Below are 24,327 nucleotides of genomic sequence, written 5' to 3'. Positions count from 1 at the left end.
GAGTACCTCTCGGGTTAACTCCAGGATGGAAGGATGGAATGCTCAAAGGAGCACAGAAAGGACAAGCTCGAATAAGAGAACGAGCTTATTTACGAGTTAAATGAAACCGTCGTTGAAGGCCAGAACTATTAGTGTGATGTAGAGCATGTTCTTGTTCTGCAGCCTGTAAGTGGCCAATTAGAAGTGAATCAATCTGAGTATTTCCATGAACTAATGGTCCAGGCAGTTGAGAATGAGAACGAAGATGAGTGATGAAGAAAGGAGCTCGACGTTGGCTCAAAGTAGAAAATAACAAGGAAAAGAGTTTTTGAAGAGAAGAAGTAGCACAAAGAGGTAAAGTGGCCTGAGAAATATAAGAAGTAACATAAACGGCATATTGAGAATCACTAACAATATTACAACCAGTAGTAGGGAAATCAAGTAAGACCATGAGAATAGCAAACAATTCTCCCTGTTGCACCGAGGGATAAGGATAAACTGTAACTCAAGATTGATGAAGCTTCTTGCCAAGAATCAGAAGTTGCAAGAAGATAAATGATCTGACTATGAGTGAATTGAGAGATAATTAAGGAAGGATCTCCTCCCCAAAGTTGTCGACAGTGATGCCGTCCTTTGATGATCAGTTCAGCTAAACGATCGATATAAGTAGCCAAGCATTTAGATGTTTTATTGGACAAAAAGATCCATTCTAGCGGCCGATTGGTCTGATGAATCATTCCTGTAGGAGAATGTAAAGTATGAAATAAACAAAGGGAAAGGGGAACATCGGGAAGGATACAATGTAAATGAGCCTTTTGAAGTTGCTCTTCCACAAGCTGGAGTTCCTGTAAAGCCAAAGGAGTTAAATGAAGTGAGCTGTCCAAGTGACTGTCTCCTTCTAGAATAGAAAAAAGATGTTGTAACTGAATAGAGAAAAAACAATTTTTGAGATCTATGACCATTAATTTTTAACTTTGTGGGATAAGGGCAGGATTAGGAAGACCAGGCTGTAAACTTTCCCTAGGATTAATGTAAACATTTATAGTTTTAAGACAAGACAAAGATGGGAATTCCATGCAGAAATACGTGGCTTTATATTCCTCTCGGCCATTTGTTTTTTGACTTACTCTTTTAGAGTCCTAAGTATTTCTTTAAATAATGGTCACTGTTTCACATAAATAGGAGTGGTGGCTATGAATTTAAAGGATTGTAGCCCATTTTGAACATCATATTTTTGGCAGCTGAGGAAATATGAGGAATGTTTTAAAAAGCAGCAAATTGTTGTGAAAGATCTTGTTCCCAAAAATTAATATTGATAGGAACAATATAAAAATAAAAAAAAAAAAAACACTTGACCTTGTTAACCTTTAGGACCGACACAGGTTAAAGGTTCTATGTCTTGATAAACCACAGAAGCAGCACCCAAGCCAGTGAGTATAACTGAAACTTGTCTTTTTTCCTATTGTATAGGCCTCTAATTTAAACAAATAATAGACATATTCACCACCGTATCAATTAACGCTTTAAAAACTATTTCATTAATGTGCAATGAACATAAGGGCTTTTGATTAGAAACTAAAGTTTCCCAAAAAACAGTTTTTTCTGTGCTACCAAACCCTTCCTATTGAGAATACGTTCCCTTGCCTCTAGGCATATAAATTGTGAGACTTGAACCATAATACGAATTTTATTAGTAACATCATGTCCTTTTGGCAAAGGGCCACACTCTCTAATAGCTAATTTATATACTCCTCTATTAGGAGACAAAGTATAAGGCTGAGTAATAACTAAGTCAGCAGCAGCGCTCTGCTTAGTTGCCACATAAAGCTGAGAAACTGGGGTAAGGTGTGAGATCCTTAAGGAGGACTTGAATTTATTCCTTGATGTTGTAGGCCATTGCTCACTGGGTATTGTATGCAGATTTAGTCAATAACAAATATTTGTAAACAAATAAGGTGATTACAGGTACAGAAATTCAGTTCGTAGCTTACTATTCAATAGAGTATCTGCTTTGTAAAAAATGGTGGACCACAAAATACTCAACAGATTTTGGTTTTCAAAACACAGTGATGCTATCCAAGGCTAAATGGATACTTGAAATTGGGATTGGATCTGGTGCTGAGATACAACTTTTACTTAGTTATTGATTTTTCTTTCCTCCGATTATTCCAAGGAGGGTGACTACCATTTTTGTACTTTATAGAGCAGTCTAGAGGAAAGGGTTAAGCATGTAAGCTCTGGGGACAGAAAGTCATATTTTCAAAATATAATAGCTATATGACCTTGGATACATTTATAAAACTGTCTTAACTCTGTTTTCCTGTCTACAAAATGGTAATAATTATAAAATTTGTCAGTCTTAAAGGGATGTTGGAAGAACTAAATGCAAATGAAGATTTTTTCACAGTAGTAGACACATAGTAAGTACTCAGTATACTATGGCTATTATTACTGTTATTATTGTTAATATTATGTCTATTAATTTTAGCTCTTTAATGTAACAAGTGCAGAACCATAATCTCACATCCTTCAGAGTCATGCTGATCTTGTATTTTTTGGTTCTTTGACTAGTTTAGTGATTTATTACAAGAAACCTAGTTAGTTTGTGCATTCTTTTCCTTTCTTATATTTCTCATTTGTAAAGACTGATAAACCAACTACACTTTCAGACCTGGTGACATAAATTGTTGGGGCCCCAAGCCTGTGGGCCCCGGCTCCCATTTCCCAGGAGAGGAGACAGTAAATTTCCACTTTTATCAGTTTTGAAATGACATTTATTTGTCCAATGTCGACCTTTACCACAACATTTGTACACCTCTGAAGGCAGCTTTCTGCCTTGAGGGATAAAAGTGTTCAATTTTTATGACATTCTTTTTTGAAATGTCTAGGTTTACCACACTGAAAGCAAACACCTTGTTTGTTATTTCCTTTTAAGGCTTTAGACAAAGCTCCAGCAAATAATTGAGCATTATAAATAGCCCCTCCAACACTAACACAAGTTTTAATATATTTATCTAAATTGGCCCCATTGGCCTTTAACGATTTTAACAATTTTTGACAGTCAGCATAAGCATTTTTAAAAGACAACGTTTGTAACAAAATTTTGGAAGCAAGGTCAGCACCCCCAATTTTCAAGACAGCATCCTGAAGACGGGCTACGAAATCTGAATATTGTTCATTTGTGCCCAGTAAAATCTTCACAGAGGAAAGGGAAGATTTTCCTGTTATCTCTACCTTATTTTAGGCCCTTAAAAACAAAGTCTTGATTTGAGTAAGGGCAACATCTTCTAGAGCAGCCTGAGCACTAAGAGTAGCATATTGGCCCATGCCTGTGAGTTGCTCCTCAGTGGCTCCTGGGGGATCACACATAACATTTTTTCTAGCCTGTACATGCGCCTTGTTCATTTACCAGCTGTGCAATTGTAACCACTGAGAACGATCAAGAAAAACCTTCCCCAAAGTCTTCCAGTCTATAGAAATTATCAAATTTTCTGATGAAAAAATATCAAGAAGACCAAGGATAGGGGTTCATAGTTAGAAATGGCAGCTTTCATTTCTTTTAAACATTTAATTTGTAAGGCATTAAATTGGACATTATTGCCACCATTTGAAAACTAAGCATTAGGAGCAAAAGCAGCACAAATAACTGGAAACAGATCCAGCTCCTTAAAATTTTTTTTTTTTTTTTTTTTTTTTTTTTTTTTAGTCTTTTCCTTTTCTCCCCCCTCCAATGGTGGGCAAGGCACTGAGAAAACGTTGCCAAACAAAGGTAAAGATAAGGAAGCCGGGGGGTTGGAGGCACTGGAAAATCCTCTTTTAACAGGGCAGAAGGAAAAGAAACAGGGAAAGCTCACAAAGGTGAATTAGAAGAATGTATCTGTAATATTTGTTGAAGCATTTCCATAATACACTGCATGTCAGAATTTCCCTTAGAAGAAGGAAGAGCTGGCTTTTTCTCTTCTCCCCCTTTTGCTACCCTGGCACAAATGGGCTCCATTTCAGATTTATTTTATTTTATTTTATTTTTCCAAATCCTCAGATACCTTTCCTCCTGTGGCTACATTACCACACTCCGAATCAGTCTCAAGTAACTCTAATGTCTGAGTGATAGAGTTACACAAGGTCCACAATTTTAGGAGGCATAATATCCCCTAACTGGAGAGCTCTGAGCAAAGCTTTTACTACCTGTAACCATTTTTCCAATTCAGCTGCACTTTAGTCTGATACTGAAACCAGTAACAATGTTATTCAACATAAAACAATCACTTCAAAGTCTTTTTTTCTTTCACTTCTACTCCCATAGACAGCAACAGTCCTTGAAACAGCCATAAATATTCTGAGGCCAGATGAAACTCTATAATGAAAGCTTTAAGAAGGTTCCCTAATGACCTGAGCCTTACTCCCGGCCCTCTCTAGGGTTCCCCTTCTTGTCTCCCCACTCAATCTGCTGACCCTACTCGCTGCCCACTCTGTTGGGGCCTCCACTGGGTGGTGTGGAGAACAAAGAACACACATAAAGACAAAGACACACAGAGAACATGGCGGCCGTGACTCAGAGCCTCCCGGGCCTCACTTTATTTATATACCTAAACTCACACAGCAGAAAGAATGCAAATGCAAAACAAACTTAGCCTCTACATAACCTTCTTTAATTTGTAATTTTGTTTCTTTATTCTTTCTATTTACTCCGCTTTCTATGCCTTTATGGAGTCTTTGAGACGGAGTTCTGCCCACGCCAAGGAGTGGCCGACCCTCAGTTTACTCGTGCCTCCCTGTCTATTCTCCGTCTCTCAGCCTCCTGAGTAGCTGACTCATGGCTCACCACTCGGCCTCTGGCATTTTTTGTATTTCTTAGTAGAGATCGGTTTCACCGTTAGCCAGGATGGTCTCGGATCTCCTGACCTCGCGGATCCACCCGCCTCGGCCTCCCAAAGTGCTGGGATTACAGGCTTGATTTCTCATCAGCTACCGCTGGAGTTCATTAAAGTTCAGCGCTGGAGATACTGTCCTTGAGCCCTATCTATTCTCAGCATACTGTTTTCAAAGGCCCCTGCACAGTACTATGTTAAATAACAGTGGTGAAAGTGGGCATCCTTGTCATGTTCCAGATCTTACAGGAAAGGCCTTCAGTTTTTCCACAGCCAATATTATATTAGCTGTGGATCTGTTGTACACGGTTTTTTCCTTCTTCTTTTGGTTTCTTTCAAAATTTTATGTCTTTGATTTTCTACAGTTTGAATATGTTATATCTAGCTGTAGATTAGTATTTATCCTCTTTGACATTCTCTGCACTTCCTGGATTTGTGGTTTGGTGTCCGATGTTTATTTGGGCAAATTATTAGTCATTATTTCTTAAATATTCCTCAGTTCCTTTCTCATTTTCTTCTCTTTGTGGCATTCCTATAATTCATATGTTATACACTTTGTGCTCGTTCTACAGTTCTTGTATATTGTATTCCGTTTTTTAAAGTTTTTTTTTCTTTTTGCCTTATCATTTGAGAGGTTTCTATGACATATCCTTAAGTCCCGGGTACTTTGCTTGACTGCATTCAATCTTTGAAAAGCCCATCAAAAGCATTTTAGAATTTGTTAGTGTTTTAAATAACTGTCACTTAAAAAATCTTTCTTAGAGCATCTATCACTTTACTTACATTACCCTTCTGTGCATGCATGTAGTCAACTCCATTAGAGCCCTTAGTACAGTAATCATAGTTATTTTAAATTCCCAGTCTGATATTTCCAAAATTTCTGCCCTATCTGGGTCTGGTCTGATGCTTTTTGTATTTTCAAATTGTATTTTTTGCCTATTAGTATGCTTTGTAATATTTGTTAAAAGCCAAACATGATGGGCAAAGGAACTGATGTAAATAGGTCTTTGGTATATTTAACTTATATTGTAGCTGTAGGTCTCAGAGGCTAAAATTCTCTGATGTCTTTGCTTTTGTCTCCCCTGTTATCTTTGAACATTCCCAAAGACTTCTTAAATAAGGTCTGAGGCTTACAGTTCTTTTGCTTGTAAGCCACTGTTGTTATTTAGGGAACAATTAATGTGATTGCAAGGTATGTGTGTGAGGGGAGGAGATATGGGTTCTTTAGTCCTAGGATTAGATCTCTTATTTCTAGTGAGCCCATTCTGCTTTCCACTTCTATGAGATCCACTCTTCAAGATGCCACTTACCAGTGAGATCATGCAATATTTGTTTTTCTGTGCCTGACTTATTTCGCTTAATATAGAGTCATCCAGGTTTACCCATATTGTCACAATGACAGGAATTTCTCCTTTTTTATGGCTGATAGTATTCCATTGTGCATATAGAGTGCATTTTCTTTAGTTGATAGACACTTAAGTTGATCTCAGGTATTGGGTATTATGAATAGCGCTAGAGAAAACATGGGAATGCAGATACCTCTTTGATAGTCTGAATTTCTTTTGGATATATGCCCAGTAGTGGGGTTGCTAGATTATATAGTGTTATATTTTTAAAATTTTGAGGAACCTCTATACTATTTTCCATAATGGCTGTACTAATTTACTTTCCCACCAACAGTGTGTAATGAAGGATGAAGGAAACATCTTTTTCTTCTTCCTCACCTTAGCAGGAAAGTTTCTAGTATCCAACCATTTAGTATGGTATGAGCTATGGGTTTTCTGTAGATATTCTTTATCAAGTAAGGATGTTCTCCTCTATTTCTAGTCTGATGAAAGCTTTTATTATGCATGAGTGTTGGATTTATCAAATGTTTCCTCTGTATTTGTTGATATAATCATGTGATGTTTTCTCTTTAGCCTGTTATTATAATGTATTGCATTAGTTGATTTTCTTTTTTTTCCACTTTATTTATTTATTTATTTATTTATTTATTTATTCTTTTAGTATCCTTTAAGTTCTGGGTTATATGTGCAGAACATGCAGATTTGTTACATAGGTATACATGTGCCATGGTGGTTTGCTGCACCCATCAACCCATCATCTAGGTTTCAAGCCCCGCATGCATTAGATATTTCTCCTAATGCTATCCCTCCCCTTGCTCCAACCCCCAACAGGCTCCAGTATGTGATGTTCCTCTCCCTGTGTCCATGTATTCTCATTGTTCAACTCCCATTTATGAGTGAGAACATGTGGTGTTTGGTTTTCTTTCCCTGTGTTAGTTTGCTGAGGATGATGGTTTCCAGCTTCATCCATGTCCCTGCAAACGACATGAACTCATCCTTTTTTATGGCTGCATAGTATCCCATGGCATATATGTGCCACATTTTCTTTAACCAGTCTATCATTGATGGACATTTGAATTGGTTCCAAGTCCTTGCTATTGTAAATAGTCCTGCAATAAGCATATGTGTGCATGTGTCTTTATAGTAGAATGATTTATAATCCTTTGGGTGTATGTCCAGTAATGGGATTGCTAGGTCAAATGGTATTTCTGGTTCTAGATCATTGAGGAATCTCTACACTGCTTCCACAATGGTTGAACTAATTTACAATCCCACCAACAGTGTAAAAGCATTCCTATTTCTCTGCATCCTCTCCAGCATCTGTTGTTTCCTGACTTTTTAATGATTGCCACTCTAACTGGCATGAAATAGTGTCTCATTGTGGTTTTGACGTGCATTTCTCTAATGACCCAGTGATGATGAGCTTTTTTTCATATGTTTATTGGCCACATAAATGTCTTCTTTTAAGAATTGTCTGTACATATCCTTTGCCCACTTTTTGATGTTTTTTTTTCTTCTAAATTTGTTTTAGTTCTTTGTAGATTCTGGATATTAGCCCTTTGTCAGACGGATAGATTACAAAATTTTTCTCCCATTCTGTAGGTTGCCTGTTCACTCTGATGATAGTTTCATTTGCTGTGCAGAAGCTCTTTAGTTTAATGAGATCCCATTTGTCAATTTTGGCTTTTGTTGCCATTGCTTTTGGTGTTTCAGTCATGAAGTCTTTGCCCATGCCTATGTTCTGAATGGTATTGCCTAGGTTTTCTTCTAGGGTTTTTATGATTTTATGTCTTACATTTAAGCCTTTAATCCATCTTGAGTTAGTTTTTGTATAAGGTGTAAGGAAGGGCTCCAGTTTTAGTCTTCTGCATATGGCTAGCCAGTTTTCCCAACACCATTTATTAAATAGGGAATTCTTTCCCCATTGCTTGTTTTTGTCAGGTTTGTTGAAGATCAGATGGTTCTAGATGTGTGGTTTATTTCTGAGGCCTCTGATCTGTTCCATTGGTCTATATCTCTGTTTTGGTACCAGTACCATGCTGTTTTGGTTACTGTAGCCTTGTAGTATAGTTTGAAGTCAGGTAGCGTGATGCCTCCAACTTTGTTCTTTTTGTTTAGGATTGCCTTGGCTATACAGGCTCTTTTTTGGTTCCATATGAATTTCAAAGTAGTTTTTTCTAATTCTGTGAAGAAAGTCAATGGTAACTTGATGGGAAATAGCACTGAATGTATAAATTTCTTTGGGCAATATGGACATTTTCGTGATATTGATTCTTCATATCCATGAGCATGGAATGTTTTTTCATTTGTTTGTGTCCTCTCTTATTTCGTTGAGCAGTGGTTTGTAGTTCTCCTTGAAGAGGTCCTTCATATCCCTTGTATGTTGTATTCCTAGGTATTTTATTGTCTTTGTAGCAATTGTGAATGGGAGTTCACTCATGATTTGGCTCTTTGTTTGTCTATAATTGGTATATAGGAATTCTTGTGATTTTTGCACATTGATTTTGTGTCCTGAGAGTTTGCTGAAGTTGCTTATCAGCTTAAGGAGTTTTTGGGCTGAGGCAATGGCGTATTCTAAATATACAAACACGTCATCTGCAAACAGAGACAATTAGACTTCCTCTCTTTCTATTTGAATACCATTTATTTCTTTCTCTTGCCTGATTGCTCTGGCCAGAACTTCCAATACTACTTTGAATAAGAGTGGTGAGAGAGGGCATTCTTGTCTTGTGCCAGTTTTCAAGGGGAATGCGTCCAGCTTTTGCCCATTCAGTATGATATTGGCTGTGGGTTTGTCATAAATAGCTCTTATTATTATATGTTCCATCTGTACCTAGTTTATTGAGTGTTTTTAGCATAAAGGGGTGTTGAATTTTGTCAAAGGCCTTTTCTGCATCTATTGAGATAATCATATGGTTTTTGTCATTGGTTTTGTTTATGTGATGGATTATGTTTATTGATTTGTGTATGTTGAACCAGCCTTACATCCCATGGATGAAGACAGCTTGATCATGGTAGATAAGCTTTTTGATTTGCTCCCAGTATTTTATTGAGTATTTTCACATTGATGTTCATCAGGGAAATTGGCCTGAAATTGTCTTTTTTTGTTGTGTCTCTGCCAGGATTTGGTATCAGGATGATGCTGGTCTCATAAAATGAGTTATGGAGGAATCTCTCTTTTTATATTGTTTGAAATAGTTTCAGAAGAAATGGTACCAGCTCCTCTTTGTACCTCTGGTAGAATTTGGCTGTGAATCCATCTGGTCCTGGCCTTTTTTTATGTTCAGTAGGCTATTAATTATTCCCTCAATTTCAGAACTTGTTATTGGTCTTGTCAGGGATTCGACTTCTTCCTAGTTTAGTCATGAGGCATGAGTTGATTTTCTAATGTTGAATTGGACTTGTGAACCTTGGACATGGTGTATAATTCTTTTTTTTTTTTTTTTTTTTTTTTGAGATGGAGTCTCTGTTGCCCAGCTGGAGTGCAGTGGTATGATCTCAGCTCACTGCAACCTTCGCATCCTGTGTTCAAGTTATTTTCCTGCCTCAGCCTCCTGAGTAGCTGGACTACAGGTGTGGACCACCACACCCAGCTAATTTTTGTATTTTTAGTAGAGACGCAGTTTCATCACATTGGCTAGGATGGTCTCTATCTCTTGACCTCGTGATTCACCTGCCTCAGCCTCCCAAAGTGCTAGGATTACAGGCATGAGCCGCCGCACCTGGCTGTATAATTCTTTTTAAACATTATCGAATTTGATGTGCTAATATTTTGTTGATAATTATCTCATATTTTTATCTCATATTGGTTTTCAGTGTTCTTTTCTTGTAATTCTCTGTCTGGTTTTGGTATAGGATAATGCTGGCATCATGGAATGAGTTAAAAGCATTTACTTTACCTCTAGTTTTTGCAAGAGATTATAGAAAATTGATATAATTTCTTCCAAATAGTTTGGCATACATTGTCATTATAACCTTCTAGCCCTGGTACTTTCTGCTTTGGAAGAGTGTTAAGTACTGAATTGATTTTTTTTTTTTTTTTTTTTGAGATGGAGTCTTGCGTGTCACCCAGGCTGGAGTGTAGTGGCGCAATCTGGGCTCGCTGCAACCTCCACCCCCTGGGTTCAAGCAACTCTTGTGCTTCAGTCTCCCCAGTAGCTGGGGTTACGGGCATGCGCCACCATGCCCAGTTAATTTTTGTATTTTTAGTAGAAACATGGTTTTGCCATGTTTGCCAGACTGGTCTCAAAGTCCTGACCTCAAGTGATCCACCCGCCTCAGCCTGCCAAAGTGCTGGGATTACAGGCGTGAGCCACTGTGCATGGCCCTCTTTTATTTCTGATATTACTAACTGGTAATTTGTGTCTTCTTCTTTTTTTTTTTTTTTTCATTAGCCTGGTTAGAGGCTTATCAAGTTTACTGATCTTACCAAATAACCAGTTTCTGATTTAATAGACTTTCTTTATTGATTACTGTTTTTAATATTATTAATAATTGGTCTAATTTTTATTATTTCTTATCCTCTGCTTACCTTGGATTTAATTTACTCTGTCTTTTTTTTGATTTCCTAAAGTGAACGTTTCAATGATTGGTTTTAGATCTTTCTTCTGTTAAAAGAAAAAACTTTATACAAATTAAGTTTAACAGAGTATATTTGGGAAAATAACAATTATCAAACAAGGCAGGACCCAGAACTAGAATACATTCACAGTGACTCTAGGGCTGCCACATGGTCAGACAACATTTCATAGGCATAAAAAAAGGAAGTGATGTACAGAAAACAAAAGTGAAGTACAGAAACAGGTGGATTGGTTGCAGCTAGGTGTTTGCCTCATCTGAACACCGTTGTACAAGTTGGCTGCCTGTGAATGAATAAAACTCAGCTGCTATGATTTGCTGAGACTTGGCTACTTGTTACAAGAGTAGGTCACAGTCTGTTTACACATCAAGTTAGGTTACACTTTACTATGTACAGAGAAACGTTTAGGTGAAACTTTATGTATGGAGGCAGGTTTAGGCCAAACTGAATTTAATTTAGCACTTTTTTCCTAATGCACTGATTCAATACTATAAATTTCCCTCTAAGAATATGTTTGCTGCATCCCACTAATTTTTATAAATTGTATTTTCATTTTCATTTAGCTTTCATTTAGTTTCATTTTAATGTATTCATTAAATAAAAACAAAATATTTTTATGTTTCTCTTGAATGTTCTTCTTTGACCCATGTATTATTTAGAAGTATATTGTTTAATCTCCAAGTATTGTAGGATTTTCCAGATATCTTAATTCCAATGTGTTCTGAGAGCACACATTCTCTGATTTCCCTTCTTCTAAATTGAAGTTGTACACTATGACCCAGAATGTGTTCTGTCATGATGAATGTTCTGTGTGAACTTGAGAAGAACGTGTACTCTGCTTAGATGAAAGTCTTAAAAGTCCATTAGAACCAGATTGTTTATCATGTTTTTGAGTTATTAATGATTTTCTACCTATTGGATATGTGTATTTCTGATATAGGGATGCTGAAGTCTCTTTCCAGTTCTATCAGCTTTGCCTCTCATATATGATGCTCTGCTGTTAGGCACATATGTGTTCAGAATTGTTATGACTTCTTGGAGAACTGAACTCTTAATCATGATGTAGTGTCCTTGAGTGTCCTCTGGCTACATTTCTTGCTCTGAAGCCTACTCTGTCTGAAGTTATTACAGCTATTGCTGTTTTCTTTTGATTAGTATTAGTATGGTATATCTATCTCAATCCATTTACTTTTGCATGTATGTGTCTTATATTTATTTATTTATTTTCTAAGTTTTAGGTTCAAGGGGTGCATGTGCAGGTTTGTTACATGGGTAAAATGTATGTCATGGGGGTTTGCTGTAGATTATTTTGTTACTTAGGTAATAAGCATAGTACTGGATATGTAGTTTTTCAATCCTCACCCTCTACCCACTATTCATCCTAAATTAGACCATGGTGTCTATTGTTTCCTTCTTTGTGTCCATCCTTGTGTATTCAATAATTCGCACTCACTTATAAGTGAGAATATGCAGCGCTTGGTTTTCTGTTCCTGTGTTAATTCACTTAGGATAATGGCCTTCAGGTCCATCCATATTGCTAAAAGTACATGATCTCATTTTTTTAATGGTTACATAATATTTCATGGTGTATACATACGACATTTTATTTATCCAACTCACCATTGATGGGCATTTAGGTTGATTCCATGTCTTTGCTATTGTGAGTAGTGCTGTGATGAACATACACGTCATGTGCATGTGTCTTTATGGTACAACCATTTATATTCCTCTGAGTACATACCCAGTTATGAGATTGCTGGGTCAAATGGTTGTTCTGTTTTAAGTTCTTTGAAAAATCTCCAAACTGCCTTTCACAGTGACTGAACTAACTTGCATTCCCACCAGCAGTGTATAAGGGTTCCCTTTTCTCTGCAACCTTGCCAGCATCTGTTGTTTTTCGACATTTTTATAATTGCAATTCTGACTGGTATGAGATGGTATCTCATTGTGGTTTTGATTTGCATTTCTCTAATGATTAGTGAAGCTGAGCATTTTTTTCATTTGTTGTGGGCCACATGTAGGTCTTCTTTTGAAAAGTGTCTGTTCATGTCCTTTGTTCATTTTTGAATGGGGTTTTTTGTCTTTCATTTGTTAATTTGCTTAAGTTTCTTATAGATTCTGGATATTAGACCTTTGTTGGATTCACAGTTTGCAAGTATTTTCTCCCCTTCTGTAGGTAGTCTGTTTACTCTGTGGATAGTTTTTTTTTTTTTTTTTTTCTGTGCAGAAGCTCTTTAGTTTTATTAGGTCCCATTTATCAATTTTTGTTTTTGTTGCAATTGCTATAAGAGAGGAGTCAAAGGAATGTAAGAAATTACTAGAAACTGATAGAATCTGATTTCCCACCACTGTACAAAGTAAAAAGACCTCAAGTCAATACTTCGCTAAGACTTAAGATCAACTCCAGAGGCCCCTGTATTTTCTTAACCTTGTCAGGATCTTTGGAGGGCAGACGCCCCATCCACCAATCATAACCACAGTCCACACACTCTGTTGGAGATCTCATTGGCTGCCCACACCCAGTCCCCACTCTACTGTGGTGGTAAAGGTCAGATTTTTCTTTTGTAATGTGTTTGTGTTGAAAGGGTCTCACTGAGAATCTCACCAAGGGAGGGAAAGTTGTGGAAATAGCAAGCTGCCCGAATGAGAGGCTCTCGGTGCCCTTCTCACCAAGGAGGGTGAAGCTTTGGGGAGGTAGGGCTGCCTACAGACCTCCTGGAGGTAGGATGCATTACAGCACTGTCTTGATGTTACATCAATGTATTAGTACATTTTCACATTGCTATAAAGAACTAGCTGAGACTGGGTAATTTACAAAGAAAAGAGGTTTAATTGATTCACAGTTCTACGTGGCTTGGGAGGCCTCAGAAAACTTACAATTATGGCAGAGGGTGAAAGGAAAGCAAAGCTTGTCTTACATGGCAGCAGGAGAGAGTACACTTTTAAACCATCAGATCTTATGAGAACTCACTCACTGTCATAAGAACAGCATGGGGAAATCCACCCCCATGATCCAATCACCTCCCATGACATCTCTCCCCTTATGTGTGGGGATTACAATTTGACATGAGATTTAGGTGGGGACACAGAGTCAAACCACATCATTCTGCCCTTGGCCCCTCCAAAATCTCATGTCCTTCTCACATTGCAAAATACAATTATCCCATCTTAACAGTTCCCCAACATCTTAACTCATTCCAACATTAACTCGAAAGTCCAAGTCCGAAGTCTCATCTGAGACAAGGCAAGTCCCTTCTGCCTATGAACTTGTAAACATCAAAAAACAAGTTAATTGCTTTCAAGATATAATGCAGGTACAGGCATTGGATAAATGCTCCTATTCCAAATAGGAGACATGGGCCAAAACAAAGAGGCTACAGACCCCAAGCAAATATGAACCCCAGTAGGGCAGTCATTAAATCTTAAAGCTCCAGTATAATCTCCTTTGACTCCATGTCTCACATCCAGGTCACGCTGATGCAAGAGGTGGGCTCCCAAGGCCTTGGGCAGCTCTGCCCCTGTGGCTCTGCAGAGTACAGCCCCTGAGGCTGCTTTCATGGGCTGGTGTTGGGTGCCTGCAGCTTTTCCAGGCCTATGGTGCAACCTGTTGATGAATCTACCATTCTGGCATCTGGAGAAAGGTGGTCCTCTTCTCACAGCTGCACTAGGCAGGGTCCTAGTGGGGATTGTGTCTGGAGGCTCCAACCCTACATTTCCCCTCTGCACTTCCTAGTAGAGGTTCTCCATGAGGGCTCTGCCCCTACAACCTACTTCTGCCTAAACATCCAGGTGTTTTCATACATTCTCTGAAATCTAGGTGGAGGTTCCCAAACTTCATCTGTCACACTCTGCACACTGCAGGCCCAACACCATGTGGAAGCTGTCAAGGCTTGGCTTTTGCACTCTTAGAAGCAGTGACCTGAGTTATACCTTGGCTCCTTTTAGCCACAGCTGGAGCTGGAGCAACTGGGATGCAGGGCACTATGTCCCAAGGCTGCACAGAGCAGTGGGGCCCTGGGCCTGGCCCACGAAACCATTTTTTCCCATCCTAGGTCTCCAGACCTGTGATGGGGGTGTGGAGGGTGCTGCCATAAAGATCTCTGAAGTTCCCTGGAGATATTTTCCCCATAGTTAAGAAATGTGTGACTATATAGGTAGATACAGATAGATAGAAAGATATCCAGAATTGTGACAGAAAATTATTAGCTAGGAAACATGTAATCTTTACTCATAGATAGAAAACTGGATGTCAAGAAAAGCCAATTATTTCTGATAAAAGTGAAGACAGAGTATGTTCAAAATAGGTAAACTCAAATGAGTTATCAACTAGCTACTGTATCTTATAGTATGAGTAAGTACATTAAAATAAATCCTCCCTTGCTGCCACTTTCATCAGGCAGATTAATATAATGTCATTCTTCTTCATGGTGACCTCTTAAAGAGACCTATACTCATCTATACGGAGATACCATTCAGACAACTATGGATTACTGGAGGGTCCATGGAAAGAAAGGAGCAAGCTATTTTATAAAATGATAACATCTTAAGGAATATGTGAGCTGGAAAGGAGTTGCATAGATAAATTCGATTTGGAAGGCAGTATACAATTTTTGAAGAGTGACAATTGTAAAATCAGACTGCTTGGTTTATATCACTACTCAACCACTTAGTTGTGTTACCCTAAGAAATTGGCTTCACCTCACTGTGCCTCAGTCCTCTCATTGGTAAAATGGGGACAATAATATGTACTCTGTGGCATTGTTGTAAGAATTGTTAGATACATCATGTTAAGCATTTAGCATAATGCTTGACATTTAGCAAAAAAGTATATCTTTTATTGTTATTATTATTAATATTACTGAATTTTTTTCATTAAAGCACATTTGCACACCATTATTTTAGCTACTGTTGGTGAATCAAAATGTGAATTGCTGAAGGAGATTTGGTACATTTTCTTACAGTGAGAGGGAGATTGCAAATTAGATGGAGTAGAAATGCCTCTTAAGGGCCTGCCAGGTTCCTATCGCCTCTTCAAATCATGGGAATACAGAAAGATTTGAGTCCCTTCAAGGGAAATTCCATTCATCTGGCTACCTTTGCAACCAGCAACTGGTGACGTGAATAAATAACCTGCTAAGCAAGAAGGTAATGATAACTTAGACAATAATCAACCTTGTGTAAATTAGAGTCACAAGATGTTTGGTTTCCTGTATAAACTAGTGGTAACATCTTGACATGTATCCTCAAATTTTTTTCAGAATCAAGGACCTCTACTGCACGAAAAATGCTGATTGCTGTCACATAGACCTCAAACAGAATGGAATCTCAGACGGACCAGAACCAGAAAGTAGGTAAGGAAATTCCAGAAATTCCTCAGCCCTAACTCAGTTTAGAGATCCCCTTTACCTCAGCCTTTAACAATCTCTTGCTTGTAAGCTATCAGGGAGTTTTGGTCTTAAATATTAGCTAGCAGTTCTCCTTGTTTTCTGCTCTGCAATAAATGCCTTTTTTTTTTTTTTTTTTTTAAATCTCTCTGCAAGCCTAGGAGTGTGTGTTTGCCATTGCTGTGGCAGTCAAGCTGACCCAAGTTTGGTTTGGTAATGCAACTATTAAAAATTGCTTCAAAATAGTTAAAAAGCAGATAGAACAAGTGAAGCAATATTTAAATGCAATATGTCCAAAGCTGTGTTACATACGCTAGTTTGGTGAACCAATATAATACTAATAATAGAAAATGGCAATATTATCCTCTTAGAGGTTAACAATGCCTATTTACATATTAAAGACTTCAAAGACTTGTGTACTTTAAATTTAATCTGGCTTTTCACAACTTCTTAGACTACTGAAACTAGTCATCATCAATGACCTATTAATAGCTACTAAAAGTAGCTACTGTGAACCCCAAATATCTGCGACAAGTCTCAGTCAGTTTAGAAAGTTTATTTTGCCAAAGTTAAGGATGTGCTCCCACGATACAGCCTTAGGAGGTCCTGATGACATGTGCCCAAGGTAGTTGGGGCACAGCTTGGTTTTATACATTTTATGGAGACATGAGATATCAATCAGTGTATGTAAGATGTACATTGGTTCTGTTCAGAAAGGCCAGGACAACTCAAAGTTAAGAGGGGGATTCCAGGTCATAGGTAGATAACAGATAAATGGTTGCATTATTTTGGGTTTCTGATTAGCCTTTCCAAAGGAGGCAATCAGATATGCTTTTATCTCAGTGAGCAGAGAAATGACTTTGAATAGAATGGGAGGCAGGTTTGCCCTTACCACTTCCCAGCTTCACTTTCCTGTTAGCTTAGTGATTTGGAGGCCTCAAGATTTCTTCTCCTTTCATATTTCTCCCCCCCTCCTTTCTTTTAAACATCTGTTGGAGAAAGCATTTTAGAAGAAAATGCATCTGTGGTCCCAGGTTTCACTTGATTGCTTATGGTTAGGATGGTTTATTCCTAGATGGGTAGGTCCCATGTTTTTAAGACAGCTCATTTTAAGCAGGTTGGGAAGTTTCACACCTTATGAAGAGAAAATAGGGGGAGGAAGGAAGGGAGAAAAGCAACAACACAAAATGAACAACCCTAGAAAATCTATATCTATATAGGCCATATTGCTCTGAAGTCCCTACATCAGTAGGCAGGTGTGAAAGTCCTTATATATGTAAGTAGGTTGCTGTTATTTTCTTCTGAAGTTTAAGTTGTCTAGATTCAGTTTGCAGGGCTTTAAGAAATCACAGCTTAGTTTTCAGTGATTTCAAATTAGGAAAATGGAGGGAAAAAAAGGAAAAGAAGGAAGAAAAAAATTGAAAATATTATTTTGGAGACTCATAGAAGGGAAAAATTAGAATTTAGTTCAAACTGTAGAAAGTAATAAAAACTGCAAAGCTAGAATCTAAAAACAGATGTACAATGGTTTTTAAGACTTAACTTTTCTCTCTCCAGTTTCCCATTTTTACTAAAGACAAATCATGGTAGGACCAATTTGCTTTATTATATTTGGCCTGACTGTTTATATAAAGTGTAGCAAGAATAATTATGTTTTGCATGGTTTTAAAATTGGCTTTGATGAAACTTTGTTCCATAGAAGAAATCTCAGGTAAGACTTTTTAAAATCCAAGGCCAGCCATGGCTTTGTACCATCAAATACCTATGAGTTGGGTAAATTCCTGTCCTCTTGAGGTCCCCAGATAACTTAGGGCTACGAGTCCTGTCATAAAATGACATTCTCTACTTACCACAGGTCAGCAACCCTGTACAGAGACGGTGTAGACAAAGTATGAGGCTAGTTTTCCCAAGGGGTTTTTGTTGATTCTATAAGTCAAGTTTGATTCCTTAATGGAAAGCACACCATTCCAGTCAGAGCCTTAGTAAAATAATCAGTTTCTCCACTAATTCCCTGCTGCAAAAGAAAACATCCTTATTGCACTTATGCAAATAACTATATTGTCATAAGTTAAGAATACTCACAGATAGTTTCTATATTATGGAGAAACCAGGTAGAGAGAAAGAAATACGCTCCAAATTTTGTTCACTGGAGTATAATTTACTCAATTGTTATAAGCTGCCAATAGCTCAAAAGTATTTTAACTCTGAAAAACAAAACAAAGGATCAGCAAAATTTTAAGTAAAAAAGTAAAAAAGATCACTTCAGTCTTCTATTAGTTTGGTACATGCAGTTAACTCTGTTTTGTTTGATATTCATGAACATTTCAGCTCTCCATTAGAGTCCTGAAAGTTTTTCCTCTATTCTAGTGTCACAATTTTCAAAGTTATTAGAAACCTACATTCAAGAGCAACTATCAAAGTCCTGCAGTTGATTATAAACCACCTTTCAAAGAGGATCAAAACATGACAATAATTGTCTGTGAATGGCACAAGGACAGCCATTGTTAAAGCCACAATTGACTAGGAATTTTGATTACTTCTGTAGCATACAACAATTTTACATAACAATTATAATTATTAGTAACATACACTAAGTCATATCAGAATTATAGGAGTTTCCCATAATTTTGGAACATACACCAATAACATTTATACAAGCACAGCCCAAAGAAAGCCGAGCACCATTTCATACTTGGCCATGCTTCCTGTATAATTTTTATGCCAAATAAGCTGAATATGTCTCTTTTGGACTTCAGGGAACTCATATCAAAAAATTAATGAGAACCCATTAGAGTTTGACTTTGGGAAGTTTGTCAAATACAAAAAAGTTTAAAATGCTTGACATCACGAAATAGAATCACAGGTATATTGATTCAAAAATTGATTTTTGATTCTAAAATCTAAAAATAAGTCATCCATTTAACCAAAGTGATAACTCAAAGATTTTTTTGAAAAGGTGAAAACCTCTATTCTTTGAGAGAGGAGACTTAATTTCCCAATCAATAAGTCCTAATAAAAGCAGCATGAGGCCAATTAAGTTTGTTTTTCAAAATTTTATAAACAATCTATAAAATTTTAATCATCTTGAGCATAAGATATAATTTTCATAGCCTTTTTATAACCTTTATAATCTTTATTAAGGAGTGGGTTACTGATCCAATAAAACCTTGTTAATCTGACACAGGGGCTCATATGCTGGTCTTGCTTGTGTGTCTTTGACATTAGTGGTTTATTTATAGAGAAACTGAACTTATTTTATCTCTCAAAATTGGCCCTTACAATCTCATGCATGTACATCTTCTACAGTGGTCCCTGGGCCTTGAGGAGTTGAATAGTTTTAATTTATTGTCCTGTGCCTCACAAATGCAGTTTATTTTGATTGATGTCTTCTACTGTGTCTGCAGATGAGGATTTAACTGCTGTCAGTTTTTAAGATTTATCACAACTTAGTGTCCTTTTTAGACCTAGGAGTCAAAGCGCTGTAACTTAATGGCACAAGGACTCTAAAAGCGCATGCAGAAAGTTACATGATGTAATGACCTAAATTAAATTCTTTTTAAATCTTATTTTTTTCTAAGCAAACCGAACTTAATAATAATTATATAGAAATTATTTCAATAAAGAGTAAGATCTGTTTATTAGGCTAGTTACACAAAGGCAAAAGAAAAGATTTTCTGCATTGTGACTCCTGTTCTCTGTGGGGAATATCATGTTGGAAGGAAACATTTCCTTTAGATAAAGATAAAACTTTTTTTCTTTTTGGCATCAGGGCACAACAGTTAGAATCTGAAGGGGAAAGAATAAACTTACAGGAGCTGAAAACTAGTTGAAGGATAGAGTTATTATTTCAGGCCTTTTAAAAGAAGAGAGAAAGCTGAAAACAATGAGATGCAATAAAAGTAGAACTTTGTGTAAAAACAAAAGTATAATGTCTTGTAATTATTAAGGGTAAATCAACACCTTAAGACAATTTCATAGTTCGAACTAATTCTTTAGTGTATAAGTGTTGTTGTTTTTTTAAAACCAGAACTCAATCTCTAGAAAGACCATTGTAATTTCCCTTTAGTTATAGACAACTTGGTCATATAAAATATTTTTTTGTCATAAATCCTCTTATTATGACTTACACAGACCATTCATGACATTCTTGGACTTTCTAGCTTGTCCCGAACATCCCTCCTTTTTAAACAACTAGTCATTGTATTCCAGGACAAAATTTACCATACAAGATTCCTTCTCATATAATTTTTAAAAAAATTTCCTTGTTCCTTTTACTTTATTTTATATGTAAACTTTAAATAAGCTTTAAATTAGACAAAAATTATTCACTTTAGAAAGGGGATACATTTTTTAAGAAAAAAATGTTTCCCTACAATTTTTTTTTAACTAGAAAACACCCAATTAATGAAATATTCATTATTAAATTTAATATAACTTTAGATTCTAAATTATGACAAGTTTGTATTTATCCCATTACATTTACCTAATTATTTTATTTTATTAGTTTACCTAGATTATTTATGAAACTGTGCTAGTCATCATTTGAAGTTATGAAACTACCATTGCTAAATTGTAATTGAGACTGAAAAATATCTCATCTAACTGACTCCATTTTGCTTCTAACCTCCAAGTTTTCCTTGTTCATTCCTGGGCATAGGCCAAGCTAACTTTGGGAATAACTTAGTTTATAGTTTGGCTTTGAAACAAGGAGAATAACAGTGCTTTCCCAAAACAAACCCCCTTCCTGCCTAGGAACTAGACTGCCTACAGCCACAAGATTATAAATTATGGTTTAGGTGTCATGCAGCTGGAGGCTGCAAGATTCTAAATCTTCCCAAATTGCTCCTGGGGATAACATATAACATATGTAAAATATAAGATCAGCATTTGAGATATTTTACAGACCCTACACTTGATGGATCAGAAGTGACCACCCAGATTGATAAACTGGCTTATCTGGTTTTGTGGCCTCCATCCAGGAAATGACTTGGCATAAGAGGACAGCTTAGACTCCCTATGATTTCATCTCCAACCCAACCAATCTGAACTCCCAGCTCACTGACTCCTACCCACCAAATTGTCCTTAAAAACTCTGATCCCTGAATTCTCAAAGAGACTGATTAGAGTAATAATAAAACTCTAGTCTCCCACATAGCCAGCTCTGTGTGAATTACTCTTTCTCTATGGCAGTTTCCCATCTTGATAAATCAGCTCTGTCTAGGCAGCAGGTGAGGTGAACCCCTTGGGTGGTTAGTTATTTTCCTGTCAACCATCTTATGTAGCCTATGAATTTCAGATGTGTACCTAAGTAGGAATCTTAAGATTAAATATATGGTTACTTTACTAAAAAATTCAAGATTTAGCCATTTCATTAAACCAATATTAATGTCTTATTTATCAAAAATTACACAAGCATAAATTATTCTGTTTTGGAATGGGTTTATAGTTTTGTAACCCTTATGCTAAAAATTTGTAATAGCATTTGAATGAAATAAGTATGAAATTCCTTGATCAATAAATGCAAACAAAAATGTGTGCTGGCAATTCTTAGGACATTTATAATGTTACTTACCAATAATTTTAAGGCTAGCTTATTAAAGATTTTACTTAAGTCACATGAACTTGAAAAGCATTTGGGATGTTATTTAATTTATAAATCCTCTTTAAGCCAATTTGGTACCTTGTGGCCAGAACACAAGAAAATACATGTAGTACACATACACACACACACACACACACTCATGCAACCAAAGACTAAACAGTGGATTTTATCTTAATAGAAAAATAACAGCAGCTTTAAAGCAGGCAGAAAAGAAAATAGAGAAAAAGAGAACTCTATAGTTTGCAGGTCAACCTTAGGGCTCTTTTTCCTTGATGTAAATGTGCACAAAGACCATAATATTTCCATTTTACACAAACCCTAGCAAGTAGAGGTACCATAAAACCAATGGAGTGCCTGAAAGAAAGTCATTCTCTTAATTCTTAGACTATTTGTTTCTCACTTTTTTTTTCTTAAAAGAAGGACCTGAGCTGTGGCCTAGGGTTTTTGTGGAGTGGTTTGAAGTGTGCTGCTTGTGGGTGAGACACCACAGTGTGTCCCCACTGAGTCATTGCCACCCTCTTATGTGTCTCAGTTTCTCTCCCCAGAGGCATAAGCCCCGCCAAGAGGGCTCAAAGTGTGGAGCGACCAGCTCCTATATGTGCTTCCTGGATGAGTCTTTTTAAAACTAATTTTGTTTTGTGTTCCCTTTAGGGCTGCTGAATGTCATGGGGAATCAAGGCCCGAGACATTCCCATGAGGCCCATGGTCACCCAAGGGCACCTTTAGGCTGGGAGGAGCAAAATGCCCTTTCTCTTCAGAGCTGAGTAAACTCAGTCTCTCATTTATCTATGAAAAGAACAGCTCAGTTCCTCACACAAATGCACACAGACAAGCCAAATCAAGATTAATTTTGGGAGAAAAACCAATGGAGAGGATCCTTTACAATATATCTCCAAACTTGAAGTAGGATCCTTAAACAACAGCTTCCTAGGAGAGGGGAAAAAGCAACAACAGCCAAGACCACTTCCTGTAAACTGTCCTCAGCCACCCCTAACTTTGTAGCTCTCATCCACCATTACACACGCCAAGGTGATATCCTCTCACAGTACAAGGTAATCTCTGGTACCTGCAAAGCCAAAGGGGTCAGATAATGCAATATGGGAAAGCAGAGCTTTAAATCTAAGAAGAAACTGCCCAAAACTCTTGAAATTCCATAAAGAAAACAGAGCAACCCAAAAGGGGTGAATGGTACCTTTGTTCTGAATTCTTTAAGCGGTTCAAGTCATTAGAAGTCTTCTCTAGATTTTTCTTGGTACTGAAGATGGCAAAGGGGGAAAGAAGTATAGTGTGGAAGAAAAGTAAGTGAAAGAACAATTGTTTTATAAGATAGGAAACAAACACATAAACCAAGTACATGGTGGCTTTTTTTTTTTTTTTTTTTTTTTTTTGGTGTTTTTTTTCCCCCTTCTTTTGCAGCTACAAAGAATTTTAGTCAATTCAAAGAGGACTTTTTATCCATAATTTGGAATTCTCATTTGGATTTGACCAAGTTAGCTTGAGTTGGTCAAATTTGATGGGAGAAAGACTGGAATAAACAACAACAAAAAACCAAACAACATGATCACTGAGTGCTCTGATGTTAAGGAGAAATTAAGACCAGCTAGTTGTTAATCTTAACTTTACCCAAGACAAAACCCCAATTCAGCTACTTACCTAGGGATGGGTCTCAGTCCGAAGACTGTTCTCTGCCATCCTAGAGGTATTACAGGTAGTTATAGGCATGAGCGGGGCAGTAGAGGGCTATTCTCTCCCACCAACTAGGAATATCAAGTGATAGTTTGACAATTATCACACTGCCTTTCTAAAAATGATAATTTGGCAACTGGCAGCAGGGCACCATAGAGAGACAACCTCCTGATTATTCACAGCTATTCACATTAAAGTGTTAATTGAATGCACATTCCAAAGGAGACAAAATGGCAAAGTATGACCTTCTTGGGACACTTCACCAGAAAAGGGAAGAAAGCCTCAGACGGGCATGAGTACAACTTCCTAAACACACTGCATGTGTTTAATTCTCAAGAGTAAGGAGGGCACTGTGCATGCAGGCAGCCCACCCTAAGGGAAGACTCATGGGAAAGGGGCCAGCCTATAAAGTCCTAGGATCACGGTTAATCACCGCAGTTGAACTAGCACTTGTTCTCCAAGTGTCCTCTTGGATCTCTTGCAAGTGAACTTTCCTTTATTTCCTGTTCAAAACCTAAGAACAAACAAACAAACAAACAAACAAACCCCAAAAAACTCCACTTCTGCTCAGAAAGTCACCTTGGTGTCTTCTTTTACCTTATGCCCCTCAGTCAAATTCTTTCTACTGAGGAGGTGGGAACTGAAGTTGCTGCAGACCAATACAAACTCACCACTGGTAACTCAGATATCTGCCACCAGTAATGGAAGCAGGAAAAAAAAACTCAACTTGCCTTCCCTGTTGGAAATGAGCTCAAACCCCAGAAAGGAGTTACCTGCCTTCCATCATCATGGAAGCAGGAAAACTTGCCTTCCATGTTGGAAGCAAATAAAACTCAAAAAAGGAGTTGTACAGCAAAAACTTTACATCTCAACTAAATTTTGG

At 37.3% G+C, this 24,327-nt stretch overlaps 1 long non-coding RNA gene across 1 annotated transcript in view; it reads left to right on the top strand.

Annotated features, from left to right (window-relative positions):
• Positions 1-24,327, top strand: part of LOC103878363 — a 158,859-nt gene that overhangs the window by 8,989 nt on the left and 125,543 nt on the right. Inside the window, exon 2 of the long non-coding RNA XR_001895888.3 lies at positions 16,031-16,123. This is a non-coding gene — a long non-coding RNA (uncharacterized LOC103878363). The remainder of the gene's footprint in view (positions 1-16,030; positions 16,124-24,327) is intronic.

The sequence above is a fragment of the Papio anubis genome, chromosome 13 (assembly GCF_008728515.1).
Source record: "Papio anubis isolate 15944 chromosome 13, Panubis1.0, whole genome shotgun sequence".
In the NCBI taxonomy this organism is placed as follows: Eukaryota; Metazoa; Chordata; class Mammalia; order Primates; family Cercopithecidae; genus Papio; species Papio anubis.
Note: the sequence above shows the minus strand (reverse complement) of the source record. Positions and strands in the feature narration are given on the sequence as shown.